We start from the raw sequence: 16,709 nt of genomic DNA, 5'->3' as shown, positions 1-16,709 counted from the left end.
TGGCCGGTATCAAGACTAACTACATACGCATGGAAGGAAGTTTTGCAAGTGCAAAATATGTCTCTGAGAATTCTGCAACCCTCAAGAAGAGACAAAGGACTGATGTGGGAATGCGAGATGGGTAGAAATCATCCCCGCTCCATTGCACATGTGAAACTTTCTTCTGTGCAACCAACCTATTCAGAGAGCGGTCACTTATGCCCAGGCATAGGCCTGAGGGTGAGGTGAGGGAGTAAAGAGGAGGAAATGCAGCTGCAATCATGCAGGAGACTATCTGAAAAAGAAGCACCACCACACTGCTTATATAGAGGTGGGAAGGTATTGCTTGTCCACACCTTTCTTATGCAAGGTCTGTACAACCGTATGTCACTGACACAGGCAGTTCTCAACTTAAAACACTCTGGATTAAGGCAAGTGGCACTTAAGGTGTTCAAAAACTGTCACCTTGTTTCAGCTTTACTACTGAGAGCCAGCGTGGTGTAGTGGTTAGAGTGCTGGACTAGGACCGGGGAGACCCGAGTTCAAATCCCCATTCAGCCATGAAACTAGCTGGGTGACTCTGGGCCAGTCACTTCTCTCTCAGCCTAACCTACTTCACAGGGTTGTTGTGAAAGAGAAACTCAAGTATGTAGTACACCGCTCTGGGCTCCTTGGAGGAAGAGTGGGATATAAATGTAAAAATAATAAAATAATAATAATACTGTGTTCCAGCTTTACAGCACTTGCCACAGAGTGGAGGTTCCACTAGATGGGTGCAGGCACATGGACTATGGGAGGAGCTGACAATGGCAGCTCAGGCTCATATTGTACTTGCGAGCAGTAGTCTTGGCAGCAGCTGCTGCTGAATCTAAGGCTAGGGTGGGGGGATTTGCTGGCAAGCCTGTATAAGGTCCTCTTCCTCCTCCAGGCTCCGCTCTATGATGGTGGTGCAGCCACACACCACTTCCTGCCCGTTCTCCTGTTGCTCAGAAAGACATGATGAAGCTCTTCAGGGTGGGCGTTCCAAAGCGGAGGGGCCACAACCCAAAAGCTCCTGTCTCTTGGCCCCGCCAACTGGATCTCTGTTAGTAGTGGGGCCATGCGCAGGGCCTGAGATGATGTGTGGAGGGCCCTGGCAGGTTCATATGGGTGGATGTGGTCCGACAGGTACCCCAGTCCCAAGCCATGTAGAGCTTTAAAGGTCAAGTCCAGCACCTTAAATCTAGCCCATAAGTGGACCGGTAACCAATAAAGCTGCCGCAGGATGGGTGTGACACTCATGAAGCAACTTGTGCCCACAAGCATCCTTATAGCAGCATTCTGGACCAGCTGAAGCTTCCGAACTATCTTCAAGGGCAGCCCCACATAGAGCTCATTGCAGTAGTCCCAATCTGGATATTACCAAAGTATGAGTAACTGAGGCCAGGTTCGACTTCTTCAAATAGGGTCACAGCTGGCATACCAACCATAGCTTGTAAAAGGCACCTCTGAACACCACTACCACCTGTGCCTCCAAGGACAGCGTCAGGTCCAGAAACACCCCCAAGCTACAGACATTGTCTTTCAGAGGAAGAGTGACCCCATGGAGTTGGTTAACAACCATATCCAACCAAAGCACAGCTCTTCCACTTAACTCATTTTTCACTTCTAAGTTTGTCTAAACGCCAGTTTGCAAAAGATTAAAGATGAATTGCATTGCTGGTCTGTTAGAACTACAGTAATAATATTGGTACTGTAATAATATTGGTAAACATGTTCTGATCCCTCTCTTCAATAAATCTCTGTTTTGTTTTGTTTTATGTAAAGTAAATCTTTGTCCCTAGTTGCCAAGTACTGATACTTGAGTGGAGTACATTACAAGGTTTTTTGTGATATTTTCTAGATTGGTTCCCCCAGAATCTGGTATTGAGAGATATGCTACCTCTGAAGATAGTAGTTCTTTTTAGCTATCATGTCAAAATTGTTGCAAGACCTGTGTTGAATTACTTTCTGAAAAGCTATTCCATAAATTTCTGTAAAATATTAGTTTTAATAAATATATTACTCCATTCTACAATGGATTAGTGGAATATGCCTACTTACTTCAGTTTTTTAATTCTGACCATTTCTGGCAAAGATTGTGCTAAGAAGTACAACACACTCCTACACATGTTTAACAAGATATACAATAAGTTTTTGTATAACACTGTAAAATGCTGTGTGATTGTAACTATTCCAGATGTAAAAATGTAACACCAACTCCACACAGACAGTTTGCACATATAATGCAGTCATTTTCCTTTTCTAAAAACAAGGACATTTAAATATTAAAAACACCCTTCAGTTTAAGATGAGAGTTCAAGTATTAACAATGATCACTCGAAAGCATGGAAATTGCAAGTTAAGTGGTCCCCTTAACTTCCATATGATGTAACCAGTAAAGACTTTGTATGGTTTTATATATTATCCTGACTGAAGCCCAGGATAATATATTAGTTATATATTTGGGCTCTGTGCTCTAATAGTTTGAGCTCTGTTCACTCAAATTCTGCCTTGGTCTTTCAGTTCAGCATTGGGCTGGATAGAGAGGGATATATCCAGGAAGAAATATGACACATAGAGCTTCCTGATGCATTTCTACAAGGTACTTGAAGGTTCTGTCTCCAAAATGCCACCTACTATAGTAAATGTCCAGGCAGAAATTCAACTGGTTCAGCATCTGCAACCACTGGCTATGGATGCACCTAATGGATTTCTGCCTGGTGCACAGCAGCACAGACCCACAAACAGCCCACAAACAGACTGCTAAGAGATGTCCCATTAATATCATGGAGTCAATCTGCATTCTCACAGAATCCAGTTAAGGCCTTCAAATAAATGGACACTAGATTGCAGAGGAGCTTCTGTCCTGGAATGTTGTCCAGGTTGACACCAATTGCTCACACCCAAGTTAAAAGTGGCATCAGGAGTTGAGGGAATTGCTCTAACTGACCAAGTTATTATTTGATTCCTCTCAAGCATATAAGAATAACTTAGAGCAAACCTGAAGAATCATATATTAATAGCCAGGGACATCGCAAAGTTAGAGCAGGCCCTGGGACAAAAAGTGAAAATGGGCTTCCCACCTTCTTCCCAACCCCTGTGCCTTTGCTAGTATAATTATAAGGGTATAAAATAAAATATTATTGACATACCCTTTCTCTCACTCTTATGCAAAGACATACCCAGTGCCATCTCAAGCTCTGAAGGGGCCCGTGTGCAAGAATTGAAGATGGGCCCCATCAGATAATTTCCCCAGAAGGATCAATGGGAAACTCAGAAAGATTAGTTAACTCTGGGAATGATCAGCACTCTCTCCAAACCAGAACCCCCAGGATAAGACTGATATAAAACATGTATATATGTGCAGTGTTGATAGGTGCCCACCAGCTACATCTCTCCCCAGTGCTGAAGGATGACACTTTGCCCCCATCTCAGCAGGTGGCAATTGTGACATCACTTGTGGTTTCTCTGTTACGATGCTCTCATAGTCTCCTTGGTGATGGCTAAAGTTCCATAATCAAGCTTTAGCCATCAAGGTGTGAAGGATGCAAGAGAAAGAGCAGCATCTCACAGGGGCAGTTTAGTTCTCCTCCTCCTGTCCCAAGAACAGATGGAATAGTCATGGCAGAGAAGTCGTGCTCCTTTTAAATATACAGATGAGCAGTAAAGCTGCCAGGCAGGGGTGTAACTACTATTAGGCAAGGGGAGGCGGCTGCCTGGGGGCCCCCACACCTCAAGGGGCCCCCCAGAGGCAAGTCACATGTGAAGTGTATCAGTGAGGGGCCCATTTTAAAATTTTGTCTCTGGGCCCACTCCAGGCTTGTTACGCCCCTGCTGCCAGGTAAGAAGTATCTTTCTGTTCTAGAACAGGAATTTGTAATGCCTGGAGGTGGTTTGAAACCAAGTGATCCAGCAGATGAGGAAAGCATTTCACATATTTAAATACCAAAATATTTTGCATCCTGTCTCTGTAAATAACCTTTGCCAAGGTCAGGGGCGTAACTATAATAGAGCAAGGGGAGACAGTTGTCTGGGGGCCCATTGCACTGCCCCCCCAGAGGCAAGTCACATGACTGACTCCCCCAGCCGCACACTCACCTGGGCTTCCTTCAGTTGTATTCATCCTCCGAAACGGATGTGAGTGTTGACCTGGAGCTACCAGAACAGCATGTCTTTCTCTAGTACCATTAAATAACTTGCATCATCCACAATTTATAAAACCTTAAAAAAATAATAATTTAGGATTATGTTCTGTCGTGGCACATAGGTTGTGTGTGTGTGTGTGTGTGTGTGTGTGTGTGTGTGTGTGTGTGTGTGTAAATTTTACTATGCTTTTTGTTACCACTATTCAGCCTCATTTAAGATTTCTTTATTTCATGAGATGAGCTTCAGTGATTGGCGGGGGGGATTTTAAAAATCTTGTCTCTGGGCCCACTACAACCTTGCTACGCCCCTGGCAAAGGTTTAATTCTAGAGACAGTCGGTGGGGGGAAGGGATACTTCATTGCCTGCAGAAGAATCTTCACCCTGGAACAGAACAACTTGAACAGGGAACTACAAACAAATGGACATCCAGGAGACAACTTTCATTTTGGGAATCATCTGAAAAAGCTTAAAAAGAACAAACCCCATAGATTCCACCATGTTTAAGAAAATAAAACCATTAAAATTTCTGCTGGCCAATGGCTGTAATAAAAATTGATGATGAAATCATTAAAATCATGATGCAATCTAAAGAATGATGTAAGTAAGGAACATAACTTGTCTCACTGCTTCAGAAAAAGGGACACAAAAAACTTCAGATATGAACATCACCAATACGGAAGCAAGTGCTTTCTTGCTAAAGAAAACAGCCATTTGGTTTCTTTCCTAGAGCATGAGAGGCAACACCATCACAATGTGCTTTATTAACAGGAAATTGTTGGGCTTGAGATGCATCGTTTTAAATAAGTTTAAGAAAGCAACAAACGCATAACAAAAAGTCTGATGATACACATCGTTGCACTGTTTCAGAAAGGAAGACGTGTAAAAGATCACAGGTGGTCACCACCAACCTGGAGGTAAGACCTTAAAAGCTAAGTCCTTTCTTGCCAAAGCAAATGGCTACTTGGTTTCTTTTCTGGCCCTCTGGCCCCTTCCAACCCATCACAGAAGACATCTATCATGATTAAAAGTTAAACTGACCATTTTGATTACTGTTTTGCAGACTGAAAGGTAATTTCCCAGTTTACATGGAACAGCAATCTATTTTCACAAGAAGAGAAGAGATATTTGTCCAGGGAAATTAAAATAATACACTTTTGTCTTGCAAGGGAACAGACTTGTGCAGAGAACTGTATAGTGAGGGTGGGAGGAGGGAATACATATTTGCAGGAAATGGTTTGGCCTGAAAAACATAAAGCAATTAATGGTTTCCCACAAGCTTAAGAAAGCAATGGACGCATAACAAAAAGTCTGGTGTGAAGTAAGGAACATCAAAATTGTTGCTTTGCTTCAGGAAATGTGAAACATCACCAATGTGGAGACAGACCCTTAAGAAGCGAGTAATTTATTGCTAATGGAAGTGGCTGCTTGGTTCCATTTCTAGCCCACTGGCCTTTTCAGACCAATCAATTAAGATTAAGTGTGCAAACTTTCAAAGACATTGGTTGTTTTTTAATGAATTTTTTCTCTAAGCTTCTAAAACTGCTTAAGTTTCATAACTGCTTTGTTTTGTGGCAAAGTTACAAAAAGTTCTGGAATTGAAACCCTCTCTCTGTCCATCATCTAAATCTTATTTGTAGGAAACTGCTCCTTGTCTTCATATAAAAGTAGCAGCCTATTTTTTGCACCCTGTATTATAACTTCAGAATGCCTGGGCAGAAAGTTCTCAAAATACATCATGGGTAACATTAAATGTGTCGATGTTCTAGGAGATCAGTCCACCTAATGGAGATCAGTCCACCTCAGTCCACCTTTTGATTTTTAAAAATGCATTAAAAATCAACAGATCAGATACTACCTTGTTGTGATTTCCTTGAACATTGAAACATTTAAACCTACAATCATATAGGAACACAATGTGAAATTTCTGAGCTTTCTTCCCAGCCATTCAAGAGTTATTAATATTTTTGAGTTTCCCATTGATTATTATGGGGAAATTATGATTTAAGTTGGAAATTCAGGCATGGCTCCCCTAGGAGGAGAGCTGGTCTTGTGGTAGCAAGCATGACTTGTTCCCATAGTTAAGCAGGGTCCGCCCTGGTTGCATTTGAATGGGAGACTTGATGTGTGAGCACTGCAAGATATTCCCCTCAGGGGATGGAGCCACTCTGGGAAGAGCATACGGTTCCAAGTTCCCTCCCTGGCTTCTCCAAGATAGGGCTGAGAGAGATTCCTGCCTGCAACCTTGGAGAAGCCACTGCCCGTCTGTGAAGACAATACTGAGCTAGATAAACCAATAGTCTGACTCAGTATATGGCACCTTCCTATGTTCCTATCCTAGTGATGGCCCATGTTCATTGCACACTTTGCTCAATTGTAGATCCGCTCCTGTCCATACCCCTTGTATGCAGATACTTTTACACATTCCCTGGCTCAGAAACATCTTTCTAACATATATACCTACTACAGTCCCCTCAAATATTCTTTCAATATCAACAATGCTTGGGGGGAGCAAGTTGTTACTCGGCTGGTCCCCTCTCCAGGGGCATTTCTCCACCAACCCAATCACTTATAGCTGTGCCCCTGTTATAGCATGTCTGCAAATGGAAAATATTCCACAGTCATCAATGTTTATTTGGCCAACTGGTTTGCAGAACTCAGTGACACTGGATATAGTAATAACATATCTTTTGATTTTTTTTTATGTTCAAGATTATCTCCTGGCCAACAAAGCACACATTGAGGGGCTTCTGTGACTGAAAGTAGAGTGACAGAAGGGACTGCTGCGCAACAAGGACAGCAGCAGCCAGCTATCCCCATTAGAGCTAAGTCAAATAAGAAGAGGGAGGAACATGGTTCACAAACATTTAAGTTAAGTGCTTAACTTTCAGACCCAATGATTTCAGGACATAAGCATACTTACTTTTACCTGAAATCTGGCAAATGTCCCTAGCACACTGGACAAGACAATAAAAACCAGTGTGTGAGTCATTTAATTCCTGTAGTGTAGAGCAGTGGTTCCCAACCTGGAAGCCTCCACATGTTGCTGAACTCCAACTCCCATCATAACCCCTGCTAACTGGGCAAAGAGGCACCTTTTAATATGGTGATTCTCTTTATTTAGCAGGGGGAGAGTAACTGGCCCTATCCACCCGCAGCACAGTACCTCCAGTGACTGTTGCTGGTGTCTATCTGATGTTTCTTTTTAGATTGTGAGCCCTTTGGGGACAGGGATCCATCTTATTTATTTGTTATTTCTCTGTGTAAACCGCCCTGAGCCATTTTTGGAAGGGCCGTATAGAAATCGAATAAATCATCATCATCGTCATCTATGTGGCTGGGGATGATGGGAGTTGAAGTTCAGCAACATTTGGAGGCCCCCAGCTTGGGAACCATTGGTGTGTAGACTATCTATAGATGAAATCATGTCCTATATTGGACCAAATCTGGACATGCAGTGACCTTAGACATCTTCTTTTTAAGGTGCTGCCAGCACACTTGGTTGTACTAAAGGCTGAAACAGGCTTACAAGCAGAATCAGGGAGCCTGCTCTAATTCTGCTACTGAATTCTCAAAGAGGTTAGTAACAAAGTACGCCTGTGCAGATACATAGTGCCTATCTGTCATCAGTGCGTTACCAAAGGCAGCTCCCATGTAGATAGGATTAGGGGACAGAGTCTTCACGCTTCATCAGAAAGTGCAGCCTACAGGCAAGCCCAAACCCTACAATTTCTCATTTGAGAAATTAACCAGAAAATTAGTTATCTACCCCCAGAACCTGTTTGGAATGCATGTGCTGATTCTTGAAGAAAGAGAGGGAGAGAGAAGAGAGACCACCTCTGAGTACAGGCAGAATGTCTTTCCCACAGAGTTCTGCAACAAAAGGCTGTCCTTTCACACCTGGGATTGTGGCAGGGAGATCTCCAAAATCAGAGAGTTTGCCTTGAGCCTCCTCAGCCATTACCGTTTTTTGGAACTCAAGATACCCCCAACGGAGCTCAAGATACCCCCAACGGAGCTCAAGATACCCCCAATGAGACGAAGCATTCGCAGCCAGGAAAGAAAGAGGGTACAGCGGGGTGTCCTTCCGTCTGGCCGGCTCGCTGGCGCCCCCTACAGGGCTCACACACTTTGTACGGGTGGAGCGCGGTTTTGCAAGGTGGCTCGATGTCCTGCAGCCGCAGCCCCTCGCTCTCCCCATAAACATTCTGGGCTGTGAGGTCGTCCCGGAGTTCAGGCTTCTTAGGCATCACAAAGGGCTTTTCTAAAGGCCTCCCTGCCCGGTCCTCGTCCCCTCCCGCCACCCGGTGCCCTTTCCCTTAAATCATTTGTGCTCCCATTTCTTGATCTCTGCCTGCTTTGGCCTTTTGTTGTTCCCCTAAAGGAGGATTGAGCCGGGCGCAAAGGGGCTGCAGTTGAACAGTTTGACCCTTGCGGGACCGCTCGGGCTGCGGCCGTGCAGGGATCTCCTCCTCATCCTCCTCCGCCGCCTCCCGGGCCTCTCCCGCCCCCTCTTTGCATAACTGTTCAGCCTCGTTTCCCTGGGCCGCACTTCAGACCACACAAGTGCCTCTTGAATTCAGACAAAGTGAAAGGACGGCCCACAAATTCCAGCCGCGCTTGTTTGTCTTCGGTCACGTTTGGCTTCAAACTGAGGAGCAGGAGGTGGTGGAGGCGGTGCTAAAATAAGACATATTTCTTCCCCCCACCCCCCGCTCCTCCCTAGACCTGGACAAAGTGGTGTGCAAACAAGAGGAGGCAAATAACACAGCTCCTTGGGAAACCAAAAGTTACCAGCTCCCTAGCGATTAAACGAGAGAACCGACCTTGGCGCGGAGAGAGATTTTAGCCGATGGCCGGTTTGTTGCCACAGGGTGTTCCGACGACCCAGAACCCCCTATCAGATAACATAGCCCCGTATAATGCTCCCAGCCAACCAGGCAGAGCTACTGGAAGCTATAGAAAGGCAAGACGCAGTGAACCTCTGGGACTAGGAGGCAAGTCCGATTTTGCTCAGGAGGGGACTTCGTTCCCAGTAAATGCGCAATTAGGGGGATTGGGTTGTGGGCAGGGGAGGGCCTGCAAGGCGGCAACCCTGATCCTTTGCGGTGGACGTTTGCAAAAGGGCACACCCTGAGCGTTTCGAGGCCTAGGGAACATCTAGGAAAGTCACTGTTTAATTCCAGTAAATATATTTCAGGCTGGGATGTAGCTTAATGTTTTTAGATATAAAGGAAATATAAGGCCACTTTCCCCCTTTTTCTTTTATACGATTCATATGGTATAGGTTTTCTATTTTTAGAATGATAGCTCGATGTTTCAATTGTTTAATGTCTAAAAGCAGACATTAGCCCTATTCAGACATCATGTTCAACGCAGGTACAACCTGTGTAGTGTATGCACATACAGATCCGCAGGCATATTTATTTATTATTTATCAAATTTGTACACCGCCCCAAACTTTCGTCTCTGGGCAGTTAACGACACGCAGTTCAACCCACATCCTGGTTCATTTTTAAGATACACGGATGTGCAGTCATTCACACACAGGCGCATGTGCGGACACCTGTAGGCAACGTGTCCGCACGTTGCAGGGCAACGTCTGAACAGGGCTAGAGTGTTGTTTGCCGAAAGATGCTCGTTCGCTTCTCATCATATCTGGCATTGGCACGCCAGGGCTGCTTGTACTCTTCAGTTGGCACCCCGTGTGGAACCCCTTAAAACACGCGCTTGACTCTCAAGCAAGCCCCTGTCATCGTCTTCGCTGAGCGAAGAGTCCCTTTGCAACGAAAGTTCAGGCTTCAAGGCGCGGCTGAAGGGCCTCCCGCGCTGTTTCTTGGGCGGAGCGCTGCAGCCGCCTTTGGCCAGCGTCTCTCTTTCTGTGTGTGTGTGGTGTGTGTGTCCTGAGCCTCGCACGCTTTGCAAAGTCCTCCGCGGGGCTGGCCGGAAAGGCCGAGCCTGTTGACCTTTGGGGCATGTCGCCGGCCAGGGGCAGCTATTCAGCGCGTCTTGCTGGAGAGAGGGTGGTCTGGTCGGAAAAGGCGGCGTAGGAGGGGCGCTTGCTTGGTTGTTTGGCCAAGAGACACCCGCGTCCTTTCTGAGGCTCTTTGACCCGCCGGAGCTGCGTGCCGCCCCTGCGCCTTCCCTCTCATTCTCCTCCCCTCCCCTCACACCTTAGCCCCCTAGTCGAACATTATGCAGGCCCAGCCAGGGGCGTAGCCATAATTGAACGGCGGGGGCGGGGGCGTCCCTGGGCCCTTGAGGGAGAGGGGCCACACCAGCTGAGTGACAGCTTGCTCTTCGCTGTCTGTCGCCCTCCTCCTGCCTCTCCAAAGAAGAAAGGGAGGTGGGCCGGGGGGCGGGGGCGGGATGGGGCCATCTTCACTGTTTGTCCGAGGGCGCTCTCCAACCTTGCTACCAGGCCTCTAACTTCCGAGCTGTAACTACTCTGCAATGAAGGGGCTCGCTCCTAGGCTCACTTTTAAAGTGAACACGCATTAAAACAAAACAACAACAACCTTGTACAATATGATGCCTGAACGGGGCTCTTGCCCTTTAAAAGTAAGCAGCCTGTGCCAAGATGGAGCGCCCGGCCGCTCACGAAATCCAACCCAAGTGAAGCTAGTTTGTTGCATCGGACCAAACGACCGGGTAGGTTGCATAGGGACATAGGAAGCTGCCTTACTGAGTCAGACCATTCGTCCATCGAGTTCAGTGTTGTATTCTCTGACTGGCAGCGACTCTCCAGGTTTCCAGACAGTTGTTTTTCCTTAGCCCTACCTGAAGATGCCAGCAGGGTTATTGATTTTGAACCTAAGACTTTTCTACGTCCCCATCCCGTCCTCGAAGGTTAGTTTTGCTGTACCTTTTAAAAACGGAACAGCTTGGAGGATTGGGGGGAGCTGGGGGTGGGGAGGGGGGGTATTTAATCCTTTCCCATAGCTCACGGTCTTCCTGACGAAAATCGCGCCTAGAAATCCCAGAGGAAAACTTGATGAGGAAGGGAATGCCCTCTGCCTAATCAAATATATAGGGTGTGGTGAACTGTCGTTTGTTTGTGACTTGTCTTAAAAACAACCCTTATCACTGAGAGTTTTCTAATCAAATTTATCTGAATATAGATTCAAAGCGAGTAGACTCACTTTCAGCCCCTGCTTGAGAGAAATGAGACGCTTTCGAACAACCAAGGTATACTTAGGAGTAAGTGTTGAATTAAGTGTGAATTATTCCTGAATAAATAAGCAGAGAATCGGGCTGCAGTGTGGAGGATTTGAAGGACCGGATCCAAAATAAAGGACTATCAAACTCCCATGCGATTTACTTCGAGTAAGCATCCCTAGATCCGAGCTGCAGCTCTCATGTTGAAATCAAGTTAAAGTTAAAGTGCTAATCTTTGGCTGGATGCTGCCCAAGTCCTGTGGCTTAATTTCAATTATTTTGCCTTGGGAAGTTTAAACATACTCGTAAAACAAGAATTTAAGACACGGTTTGGTCCCTCTCTTTGGTTTTTTCTGATCTCCTATAAGAGATAAAAGATCAGCTTCCGCAGCTTTTAGTCACAAGAAACTAACTACCTTTCATGAGGTTGATTTCCACACCCCACGCATCGGATATGTTGTCTTGCTGATAGCAGAGAATTAAAACAGAGGAACAGGTGAAGAAAATTACTTTTTGCGGACCAATTTCCATCAAACACCTCCAGATTTTAAAAAGGGATCAGGGAGGGGCGGTTTTTGCAATGATAACCACATTCCCCCCATCTTTTCCAATTTATAGTGCCTACAGCGATGCCTACAGATTTAATACAATATCGATTTTTTAGCCGCTTGGTGGTGTCTGATTTTATACCTGATGCAGTGTTTTACCTATGCCTATTTCAATAGCTAACTGCTGAAGTCATAAGGAACAGTCTTCGCATTTGGGAATGATATGCCAAAAGACACCAACAGGCAAAAACAATGGACTCCCCATGTTGCAGAAGTGTGTGTGTGCGCGCGCACATTTCTAACTTCATAGTTAACTTTATCGTTAAATATATTTGAGTGAAGCACTCCTAAACAAATATGCCCTTTGGTAGATGTTGAAACACACACATACTTCTATACCGCATTGGTTACAGTGCGTCGAAGGATGGCATATCCATTTGGGTGAAAAGATTTGAGTAAAACTTTTGACGCTTTTAAAATACATTAGAATACATTATCAGTGTGTAAGGCTGGAAAGTCGTAAGGTTGTAAAGTTGACAGATGTGTGTGTGTGTTGAATAAATATGAATAGGCACGCGCGCGCACACATACACCCAGCCATTCACACATAGACTGCCTTTCGGCTGGTAGGTGTGGATTCCGGAGAAAGCTGAACTAATTTATCTCTCTGATTTAGGGACCCTCGGTCCTATTTCTTCGCCTTAGTGGCCCAAGATTCCTAGCCCATTATTACTGCCGTCTTGGGGCGAGAATGTTCACCACTATGACGGAGCCAAAGAGCAGAAAGCGAATTCTGGACAGCTCCTTTCTTCACTGCCTCCAGAGCTCCGAAATCTCGGAGTCCAGCCACGAAGTAAGCGCTCTTGGCAACACCCCCCACACGCGGCGGCGGAGGCAGCAGCGGCTCATTTACAGGCTGCCAACTCCGCCTTCGGGAATTAGGAACCGCAGCAAGATCAGCCACACGACAGACCCAGCCGTGGGAGAGATCCCCCCCACCACACCTCAGCCTCTCTTGAATAGTATCGCCAGGGCTCCCGCTCCCTTGTAGGGCTCTTGTGCGCGGGACTGCTGCATGGCAGACAGTAATGTGACCGATGCAGTTTTCGCCAGCATGGGAGTACAACGACGAGGGGAGATCTTTATCTGTTGATTATAATATTCAGATAAAAATGTTGTGATAAAAACATGTATGAAGCCCCTCGGATACTAGGCGCAAAAAATAATTTAGTTTTTTTAGAAAATCAAATGCTGCTTGCAAATTGCAACATTAAACATGTGATAGTTAAGGAAGGAAGACAAAAGGAAGATCTTGCGGCGAGGGGCAACCTTTAACAATCTTAGGCTGGCAGGGCGTCTTTGCTTTGTACTAGATATCTTCCACAACATATTACTGTAAATAAAACAAACGCTCTCTCTCACACATACACACGTAGGCACACACACTCACTCACTAAGTCAGAGAGTTCATTATTTTGCTAATACTCAATCTTGGAACACACGAGGAAGCAAAGCGCTATTTATTTATTTATTTATTTATTTATTTGATCGATCGATCGATTGATTGATTTATAAATCGCCCCATCCAGAGGCCCTGGGAGGAGTACAATCCAGATAAATTAGCAAAATGGTTAATTTTGCTAATGCGCAAAGTTCAAGAACATAGTTCCTCACTCAACTTTGATATGAGAGGAGAGCTGGTCTTGTGGTAGCAAGCATGATTTGCCCGCTTAGCTATGCAGCGTCCACTCTGGTGGCATATGAAAGGGAGACTAGAAGTGTGAGCACTGTAAGATATTCCCCCCCAGGGCATGGAGCCGCTCTGGGAAGAGCTGAAGGTTTCAAGTTCCCTTTCTGGCTTCTCCAAGATAGGGCGGCTGAGAGAGATTCCTGCCTGCAACCTTGGAGATGCCACTGCCAGTCTGTGAAGACAATACTGAGACAATACCATAGACCAATGGTCTGACTCAGTAGATAGCAGCTTCCAATGTTCCTATGGGAGAAGAGTTTGCAGGTGAGAGCAGGTGCCTTTCAGACAGGTGAAAAACTTTGTACATTAGACATGAAACACTGTCAATGCATAACCCACCTGTGCAGTGCCAATACTGTGTTCAACACCAAGATCTCGATCTCTCTCTCTCTAGCTATAGCCACCTGTAAAACAGAGATAAGTTGTGCCACATATTGGTTGTACCTGTCCATAGTTGTGCCATAGACAGCACTTTTAACCCTCTCTTCAGATGTTGCCATGCATACGTAAAACTAATACAGTTCTAAATGTGCTTGTATCAGGTTTTTAGCTGAAAGATGGACATGCAGGGAGGTGGATTTACAATCACATTTCAGTGTTCCTGCTTTTTAAAATGCCACCTGTGAACAATGGTCCTCCATTGGCCATTGATTCCATAGAGTTGCACATATTTGAGCATGACATTTTTCTTATGTTAATCTTGCTTTCTGTAGGAAAGTGTGTTTCATCATGGCAGATTTCCTTCATCTTTCCCTTCTCTCTGGTTAAACTAGCAAGGGCCAGGTAAAGCCTTGCCAATGTTATCTAAGCTGGATAAACCTGCCCATCTCTTCTCCCTGCCATAACTTGCAGGGCGTAAGGCAGGTTTCTCTATTTTCCTTCACAAGGGCATGCATGCTGGCATACTTTGCTTCTTCTTTTTTTTTTTTTTAAGAAGGAAACTGTCAAGGCCTTCCCTCCACACCTGGTCAGTTTCACAAGACAGCAGAGGGAGCAATGGTGAAGGAAAATGGGGAGGGCGGGGTGGGGAAGGCGGGCCTGAAGGATACTCTAATGACTGCAAGCATCAGGCCAGCAGCCCAGTCTAGCAGGTGGTTCAGCATCCAGGGCATGCAGATGGGGAGGCATGATCCCCACACTAGGAACTGACAATGGAAGGGTGATAAGCCTCACTTGTTGATGTAATAAGCATTCCCCATTTGATGTGGGGAAGATTCTCAAGTGATAATTAAAGCACACTAAAATGCATGAGTAATTTTGCATCTGCTAGAGTCTGCTGCTACACCTTCCAGCACACACACAGCCTCCCTGATACACACACCTACAGGTGAAACTCGGAAAATTAGAATATCATGCAGAAGTCCATTAATTTCAGTAATGCAAATTAAAAGGTGAAACTGATATATGAGACAGAGGCATTACATGCAAAGCGAGATAAGTCAAGCCTTAATTTGTTATAATTGTGATGATCATGGCGTACAGCTCGTGAGAACCCCAAATCCACAATCCCAGAAAATTAGAATATTACATGGAACCAAGAAGACAAGGATTGTAGAATAGAACAATATCGGACCTCCGAAAAGTATACAGTGTACTGTGCTTGATTGGCCAGCAAACTCGCCTGACCTGACCTCATAGAGAATCTATGAGGCATTGCCAAGAGAAGGATGAGAGACATGAGACCAAACAATGCAGAATTGCTGAAGGCCGCTAATGAAGCATCCTGGTCTTCCATAACACCTCATCAGTGCCACAGGCTGATAGCATCCATGCCACGCCGCATTGAGGCAGTAATTGCTGCAAAAGGGGCCCAAACCAAGTACTGAATACATATGCATGCTTATACTTTTCAGAGGTTTTGGGAGAAAGACCATCTTTAATTATTTTTCTTATGTTCACATGTATATCCAAGGAGCCCAGAGAGGTGTACATGGTTATGTTTACCCTCACAATGACCCTGTGAGATAGGTTAGGCTGAGAGATACATCTTCTCATTCCTTTTGCTATGCAAACTGCTTTGAGAACCTTTTCATTGAAAAGCAGTGTACAAATATTCTTAGCAAGAATAGAAACTTGTTTTACATATTCCTTTAGAATATTTACATTTTAAACAAAAACAAACTCAAAACAATTTACATTTAAAATGGCAGTGGAATGAATATATATATATATATATATATATATATATATATATATATATATACATACACACACACACACACACACACACACACACACACACACACACCAACAACATAGGAACATAGGAAGCTGCCATATACTGAGTCAGACCATTGGTCTATCTAGCACAGACTGGCAGCAGCTTCTCCAAAGCTGCAGGCAGGAATCTCTCTCAGCCCTATCTTGGAGATGCTGCTAGGGAGGGAACTTGAAACCTTCTGCTCTTCCCAGAGCGGCTCCATCTCCTGAGGGAAATATCTTACAGTGCTCACACTTCTAGCCTCCCATTCATATGCAACCAGGGTGGACCCTGCTTAACTAGGGGGACAAGTCATACTTGCTACTACAAGACCAGCTCTCCTATATTATATAACATATATACAATATTAAAAATATACAATATAAAGTATATATAAAACATATATACAACAAATAAAATGGTATATCGTCTCTGCAGTCCACATGCAGAGTTTCCTTGTCTTGCACACACAACACCCTGCTCTAAGAAATGCACAGCCCTGCATAATGTCATCCTACCATCTCTCCTGCTGCAACTCTGGTAAGGATGCCACTTTCCTTCAAAGCTTCTAAAAGTTGTCTCAAGCTTGACACTTACTGTGCAGTATCACAGAGACTACCCACCGTAGACCTGCTTCATCCATCTTCATGGTCTGTATCAACAGGTGCTCGACTTAGCTCTATTCAGACATTATGTTGTAGGAGTATACAGATATCTATAAACTGGTACAAGTTTTTGGTTTTTTGGTGGGAGTTCTATATGTTGTGTCTCTTACCTAACCTGAGCTTAATATTTCTCCTGCCTATTCCGGCAGTAGATATCAGATCACACTAACCACCCATGTTTTTGAATGAATTAGTGTACCTTCATTCATCTCAAAAGTGAAACTGAGTACAGGATACTTAAATGC

Source organism: Hemicordylus capensis, chromosome 5, assembly GCF_027244095.1.
Source record: "Hemicordylus capensis ecotype Gifberg chromosome 5, rHemCap1.1.pri, whole genome shotgun sequence".
Taxonomy (NCBI): domain Eukaryota; kingdom Metazoa; phylum Chordata; class Lepidosauria; order Squamata; family Cordylidae; genus Hemicordylus; species Hemicordylus capensis.
Note: the sequence above shows the minus strand (reverse complement) of the source record.